We start from the raw sequence: 8,643 nt of genomic DNA on the forward strand, positions 1-8,643 counted from the left end.
TACGTAAATAAAATTCAAATAAAAAAAAAAAAAAACAATTTAATGTGAAAACTTAATTACTTGCATTTAAATCAATATTTCCATGTCGTGCATTATAAACACTTTTTGCTTTTATTAACAATTAAGATTAAAATTGTGTAATTGTGTTTACGAAATTTTCTTGATATGACCAAATTATGGTACATAATAAAGATGTCATTAGTGCCGAATATTAAGTGAATATGTTCGATTATTATGTTTAATTTTTATATTTGTATACATTTTAAAAGATGGTAGACTATAGAGATTTTGTAATTTGTGATAAACATGTTTTTGTTTTGATTTGAACTTGTTCTATTTAATTTCTCAATTTTGACCAAATTCATTTAAAAAAGGTACTACGTATTTAATGTGCCGGTGCCTGACTAACTTCACATAATTTTATAAAAAACATACAGAGCAAAGGGAGTTTTTCGTTTTTTATTCAAATTGCTTTACCGCAAAAATGTTGATACGGAATTGCAAGGTTCGATAAATAAATTTAATAAAATCCTCATACTTATTAAAACATTTTAATTTATTAAATTTAAAAAAAACCTACCTTAAAATTTTTCAGATGATCTGAGTCACTTAATAGTATTTCTGTGCAAGAGTGAAATTTATTTATGTACATATGTAGCTATATGTATAGATATGTATATTTCTTTAAAATTAGGTTTATCATCTTTGATCTAGGCTTGCAAAAATGAATTCAGACAAAAACTTGTGTAATTTATTAACAGATATAATGTACGTATATCATCTTCTTGTGCATAAAGAGTTAAAAAAATATAAATTATATATATATTTATTTTATACAGAAAATTTTAATTAATTTAAAAATTTAAATAATTTTAATAATCTCCTTTTTTAGATTTCATATATTGGTATACTATGTAATTTGAAGTGTTTTATATCAAAAATGCAGTAATTTTGCAGAGCTTGCAGCAACAAGATGTTTTCGGATCAAAAAACTGTTGATGTACATTTTTGGAATGATTTGAATTATTATTAATTTTTCTTTAAATTGCTGTTAATAATTGTTATTGTTTTTTTCCGCTAACTATGAAAAATTTTATAAAAAAAAAAATTTCAATAAAAGTTAAACTTTTTTGTATTTTTTAAAATCATTTTGTTTTTTTTTTATTTATATAAACTTCTCGAGTTTTAGTATTTATTTTATTTTTTTTTTTCTGTTTTTAAAATTAAATCTAATTTTATTGTTTAAAAGCTCATATTTTGGTTTTGTTTTGGTTTAATTTATAAGATACTAATAATGATTGTATATTACAAATTGTTTAATTTCTGTATTTTGTTTTTTATTTTTTTTTGTTTTGTTGATTTTCTATTTATTTTCTCAATACATACATTTATTATAGATATTACTAATTAATAAAATTATATATCTAGCTAATTAAATTTAATATTTCATTTTTAAATTTGTTTTTGAATATTATACAAAAAAAAAAAAATACATAAAACGAAAAATTTGCAATGATTATTCCCTTAAATATTTTAATAAGACTATTAATTTTAATAACTATTAACTAATTACAATATTAACTAAGATGGTATTGTTTAATTACAAGTTTTTGTATTTCAATTCAAAATTTATATATGAGCATAGTAAAATAAAAACGAGTATATATATATTATGTATTTTAATATACATATTTTATTTCTTTTTTTTTTTAATTTAATTAGTTTAATTTAATAGATATAGTTTAGGCATTAAAATTTAATAGTTAAGATATTTTTCATAATTTACATTTTTGGTTTATAGTTTAGTTTATGAATTTAAAATATTTTGTTTTCATTAATTTTTTTTTATTTTTGAGCTAAAATTGCATATAGATAATAATTTTGATTAAAAATTCAATTGTTTTTTCTTTGTTATATTTTCGCCTCTATTATCCATATTATTTATGTAGAAATTCTAAAAATAAAATTAAAATTATATAACATTAAAAATATACAAATAGAAACTTTTTTTTAATTTTCTTGAATTTGTTGCATGAATCCTTGTATATTGGAATATTTTTTAATTAAATTTAAAAGGAAAATTTGTAAACTTTTCAAATTTATTTTATATGAAAAATTAAATTAATTAACAAATGAGTATTAAAAGAGTACATTCATTATAAAATATTACTAATTTCTAACACATTCACTATACAAGTGCCCTATTCCTAATGCAATAAATAATAAAAACAATGTTATTGTATGTAATAATTCTGGAATATGAATAATTTTATAACAAAAACATAAAGAAACAATAATTTAGTTAATGTCATTTATATTTAACGATCATTTATAAATATAACACTTAGTATTGTTGTATTAAACAATTTGTATATTAGTCTGAGAATAAGCAAATATTATTTTTTAAAAATTTTCCGAATAATTGTAATAGAAACTTTTTAAAACATTTTTATTACTTATTTACGAATAAATCAAAATTATAATTAAAACTATTTTTTCTATAATTATATATTATGTATGTATGTATTTCAAGGATGAAAAATTAAATTTGAAGAAAATTTTCTAATGTAATTGAAAAATAGTTTTGAATAGTTTGACAAATGTTTTTTTTTTTTAAAGCTTATTTTTATTTATATATACTTAAATTTGTTGTTTTTATTTTATTTTTTTATAGGTGCTAGTTTTTCATAAAATTGGTTCTGAAAATTTTGTAAGTGCTCATTAAATTTAAAATATTCTTTCCACTTTTTTTTTTTTTATTTTTATTTTTATTTTTATTTTAAATTTTCTCGTATTTTTTTTTTTTTTGAAAGATTGAATATGAAATTTAATCGTATATTAGAAGAATTTTTTAAATTCAATTTATTTAGTATAATAAGTGATTATAGTTCTGTATAAAAATTTAAAGATGAAAACAAAATTTTTAAATAATATTTTTAATTTATTAATTTTTTTTGTTACAAATATTAAATAAAATATTGTGATGTATTAATTTATTTGTTTTTTGTTTTTTAATTTTTAAGATTGAATTGATTGTAATAGAAAGATAGTTAGATTAGTAATATTACACATTTTAATATTAATGTGAACTATAATTTTTATAATATTGTGGTCCAAGGAAACAAAATAACAAAAAAAAAAAAAAGGAAAAATTAAATTTATTTCATTTGATATAGAAAATATTTTTCTTCTTCTTTTTGATTTAAGGATTTTAGAAGTTTTTTAGAAACATTTTTGATAAGCGTGTGCTCGAATTTTTAATTTTAATTTTGTATAATATATATATAGGGGGGTGTTCATTTATTCAGCTTTAGAATAGTTCTAGCTTGTAGCACATTCGAAAATTCACGCTACATACACTAAAAATATAGATCGTTCGGAAATTACTGGCTGCAATAAAGTGCATTCGAGAATTTAATCTTTAATAAAGAAATGTCAGAAATGTAGCGCAGACTTCTAGTTTCCTATAGAACTTTCAGCACAGCGTGCATAAACGAAAACCCCCTATATTATATATATATATATATATATATATATATATATAGTTTTAATTCAATAAATAAAGTTTATAAAGTCTATAATAAATTAAACAACTTTTTATATTGAAAGTAGAATTTTAGATTTTGTTTTACAAATAGTTAATAATTTATAACATAATTTATTCTTTTAGATTAAATTAAAATTAAAGAATTTTAGTGGTTTTGAATTAAGTAAATTTTTTTTTAAACATAAAAAGAATATTTTAATTTTTATAGAATAATATAAAATTAATTGAAAATTTAAATGTAAAAGTGTGTGTTATAAAGCAAAAAAAAAAAAATTGTTAAAATGTAATTTTTTTATTTTTGAAATTAATTATTCAAAATTTTATATAATATTTTCGAATTTTAAATATACCTATATAATTTTAATTAGTACATAATAATATTTTAATTTGAGTTATTTATCAAACGAATCACAAAAGGAGTCAATTACGATTATATTAATGTATGTATAATAATATTAGGGATTGTTAATATTTTTAAATTTATTAAGTTATTTTAAGTTTATTTTTTAATATTTTTCTTTTTTTTTGTTAATATGTACAAAATTATTTATTTTTCTAATTAAAGCAAAGTTACAAAGCTTAAAGATTTTTTTATATATATTTCATTTTTCTTTTTTTTAAGATATTTTAATGTATTTTGTAAATTATATTATACAATAATGTAATCTTACAATAAAGTATTTTTTTATTAGGATTTAAACAATTTTTAAATTATTTTTATATTTTATAATATAACAACTAATGATTTGGGTAGTAAATTTTTTTTTTTTTTTGTAGTTTTTTATTCAATCAATTTTAATTAATTCTTCTAAATTTAGTAAAAAGTTTTTTATTTTTTTTTTTGGTTTTTTTTTTCTTTTATATTTGGTTTTTAAAAATTCAACAATTTTTACTTTGGTTTTTTAAAAATTTAACAATTTATAATCAATGGGTAGAAAAAATTAAATTTATTTTTTTTTTTGTTTTTATTTTATACTTAAAAATTTTTTAGTTTTTTTTTCTGTTTTTCTAAATTTATTAGTAATTTTAAGTTTTTCGTTTTATAATATTGTTATATAATTTTGGTTATTTTTTTTTTTCATATACCTATTAATGTATATATATATATATATATATGGTTATATACATATTATATACATGTTATTAATTAAAAAAGTTAATTTTTTTTTTAAAGTACGTATCGTTTATAAATTACGACTCTCTTGAATTTTAACTATTTTAATTGTATTTAAGTTTTATGCTAAACTGTACGATAATTAAATTTTTACATATTTTGAATTTTAAATTATTTATCAACTTTCTTTGTTTTGATATTCGCAAATAATTTTAATGTAAACTTTAGGCATGATATTTTCGCGGACGTTTTCAGCCATTATGTATTTTCCCGACAAAAACAATTACAAATATTGCAAATTACTACAATATTACCGAAATAAATAATTGCAACCATTGGGGGGTTTAGAATTGTGTTAATAAAAAAATTTATTACAATATAAAATATTTTGGACATATTCTGATTTCTGGATTCTTATTATCAAATGCTATTCATTAAATAAATTTAAAATTTTCTTTAAATAATTGCCCGAAGAATAAATTGAAGTTTATGCACGCTGTGCCGGTTAAAATAATTTGACCAAAATATTATAATCATAATGTAAATCCAGTTCTATTCTAATTTTGTTTTCTATTTCAACTCTGTTTTAGTTTTATAAAAGCATTCAGTATACAATTGATAATTTTAACACTGTTTTATGTTTTATCAAACTCATTGCTTTATAATTTCATGATTTAAGTATTTTATTAGCTTTCACTTGAATATTTTATTATCTGTCATCTAATCTAATTCAATACTAAAAAAAAATTTAATTTTCATACAGTTTAAAAATATTATCAAATTAATTAGCTTATAACTTTCAAATGGTAGATTTAATGTTCGAAATATTTATTTTATTCGAAATTTACAAAAAAAAAATGAAAAGAAATAAAAAAATTTTTTTTTAAAGTATTTTCTCTCTAAGTATTTTAGGGGATCTTACGAACAGGATGTTTGTTTTTATTTTTATTTTTGGTGTTAATTTTATTATTTTTATTTTTGAAATTTTATAATTAATTTTCCATATTTTTAACTGTTAAATTATAATTTATTTATTATAATTTTATAAAAATAGTTGATTTATGGTTTTTTTTGTATGAAATTATTTTGCAAGAATATTGAATATTTTATTTTTATTATGAAAATTATAAATTTTCCAATTTTTGAATTTTTACAATTTAATGAATCCGTTTTAGGTGCAATAATTTTTGCTGCATTGTTATCCTAATTAACACCTGTAAATGTTTTTCTTATTCAATTTTGATAACCTGTTTTTATTTATATACATATATATATATATATATATATATATATATATATATCGTAAATATATATAATCGTAAAAATAATCGTAAATATATATATATATATATATATATATATATATATATATATATATATATTTACGATTATTTTTTTCCTTCTTATCTCGTCTATGTAATGTTTTCTTTCAACACGATTTATTAGTTAAATTTTTATGTTCAACAATTTTCTTAATAATCTTATATGAAAGATTAAAATGAAAAAATAGTTAACAACTCATTAATTATTTTGATATTTCTTTAGCAATACAATTATTATTCGGATAATTTGCAAAATTTTATTTTTAATTAGTTTTATTTTTATTTGAAATAATGATAAATTTTGTTGCTCATTCGTTTCATCCGGTCTAAGTTTGGTTTAGCTTGTGCAACGTGTTATCGAATATAATTTTGTATTTTCAACCAAAAATTTTAACCAATTGTTTCAAAATGATTTCATTAGTTTTAATTGGCTATTTTAAGAAAAATCGCTTTTATCAAATAAGAAGATACCATTTAGAATAGGTTTAATCTACCATTTTATTGGTACGCATGGATTTGCAAATTTTAATTAGTAATTTCAGTCGATATAATTAATAAAGTATAATTAAGAAAAATGGCAAAACTAAAAATTTAAGAAACTAATAAAAAAAAAATAATAAAATAAAATTAAAACAAATTTAATATTGATGTAAACCAAAAGCAAATATTTTATTATATTTTATAGTTATAAGTTTATAAAATAAGCAAGTTAATAATGTATTAAAACTAATATATTTTATATATATATATATATATTCTAAAAATAACATTTTTTGTTTTTTAAATTTAAACAGTCCGGTACAAAAAAAAAGTACAAACAAAAATTTTAATTATACACATCTTAAACATAAAACAAAACTAAATAAAATAATATAAAAATATATAAAAAATTAAAAAAAAAAAAAAACTAGATACTAGAAACTAAAGGACATTACAAATCAAACCAAAAATTATTTAAATTATTTTTCATATTATTATGTAATTTACTTTTACAAAATATACAAAAATTATAATTATATGTCATAAGTAGTTCTGTAACAAAATTTTTTTTATAAGAATTGCAATATTTTTTATTTTTGATCTACAATATTAATAGGAAACTAAACCCAAATATATATATATATATATTTTTTAAAATTATACAAAAAAATATTTTGGTTAATCACAATTTTTATAAAATTATTAAGAAAAATTATGTGATTTAAATATTATTTTTATGATTATTAAGAATTTTAAATAAATTTTGCTATATGGCCAAAAAAAAAATTATTTTATATTTTAAATAATATAAAAAAAAAACAAAAAACTGATTTTTACAAAACACTTTTACTGCATTTACTAAAATAGTATTTTGTAATTTAATTTAAAAGAAATTTTTACACTACTTAATTAAATACACCAAAAACAAAAAAAAAATTATTAATTATTAATTGTATTTAATAAGTTTAATAATATTAACTTTAAAAGTTTATTAAGTACAAATATTTTTTGATTACTTACTCATAATTAAAAAATCTTTGTAATAATTTATTTTAAATTTTATAAATTTCATCTAATTTTCATTTTAAATTTTGTTTTTTGTTTATTTATATTTATACATCATTTTCAAAGAAGTAGTAGTATTAAATACTTTTATTTTTCATTCTACTAAAAAGGGGCAACAATTTCCAATTTACAAATATAAAATTTTAATAATTTCATTTTGTTTTTCTTTTTATTAAATAAACTAATTTAATTAAAAATTTTTAATTATTGAAGTAGTTTTTTATATATGAAATATTTAAATGAAAATAGTTAAACTATTGTTTAATGCGTTTTTGAGGCAATTTGTAAAAAAAAAAATTTATATTTTTATATAAGAAAATAAAAATTATAATAAAAATGTTTTTTTTTTTTATAAAATATTTGAAAGAATAGAATTTTATTTTATTACAAGTTTTTATTAGATTTGATGACATTATATTTTAAATTTTATTTTAAATGCAATTTACATTAATAGATTTCAAAGTATGTATTTTATATTTTATGTCAAAAAATTAATAAACAAGATGGCATAATTTATTATTAATTATTATTGACAAAACGCAATTAAATACAATATTTATAATGAAAAAGTACTCATATAAATTTTTAAAAAATTTTGTTAATATTTAAAAGATTGTAATTTTATTAAATTTAGGAATTTGCTTTTTTTGGAAATTTTTGTACAAATTTACTTATTATATTTATATATTTAAATTGTTACATAAATTTTTGTAATTTAGAAAAGTCGGACTTTAAAAAGATTTGAAAATACTTTATAATGAGGAAATTTTTGTAGGGGATCAATATCGTAACAAATTAACAAATTTTAAATTATTCTATTAAAGAAAAGAATTATTAATTAAAAAATATTATTATTTAAAAAATTATTAAAAATTATTGATTAAGAAAGATCAAAATTTTTCGTAAACAGTTAATTTGATAATCATAGTTTGCTAAAAATTGGGAAAAACAAATTGAATTTTTTGCTAAAAATTGTGAAAATCAAAATTCCTAATTGAAAATTATTATTAATTTTTGTTATAATTTTAATTTTTAATTACAATTTTGAGAGAAAATTGTTTTAATTCTGATTTTATAAACTAAACTGTCTTAGTAACTTAACCATATTAAATATT

Source organism: Condylostylus longicornis, unplaced genomic scaffold (genome assembly GCF_029603195.1).
Source record: "Condylostylus longicornis isolate FDR11 unplaced genomic scaffold, ASM2960319v2 ptg000113l, whole genome shotgun sequence".
In the NCBI taxonomy this organism is placed as follows: domain Eukaryota; kingdom Metazoa; phylum Arthropoda; class Insecta; order Diptera; family Dolichopodidae; genus Condylostylus; species Condylostylus longicornis.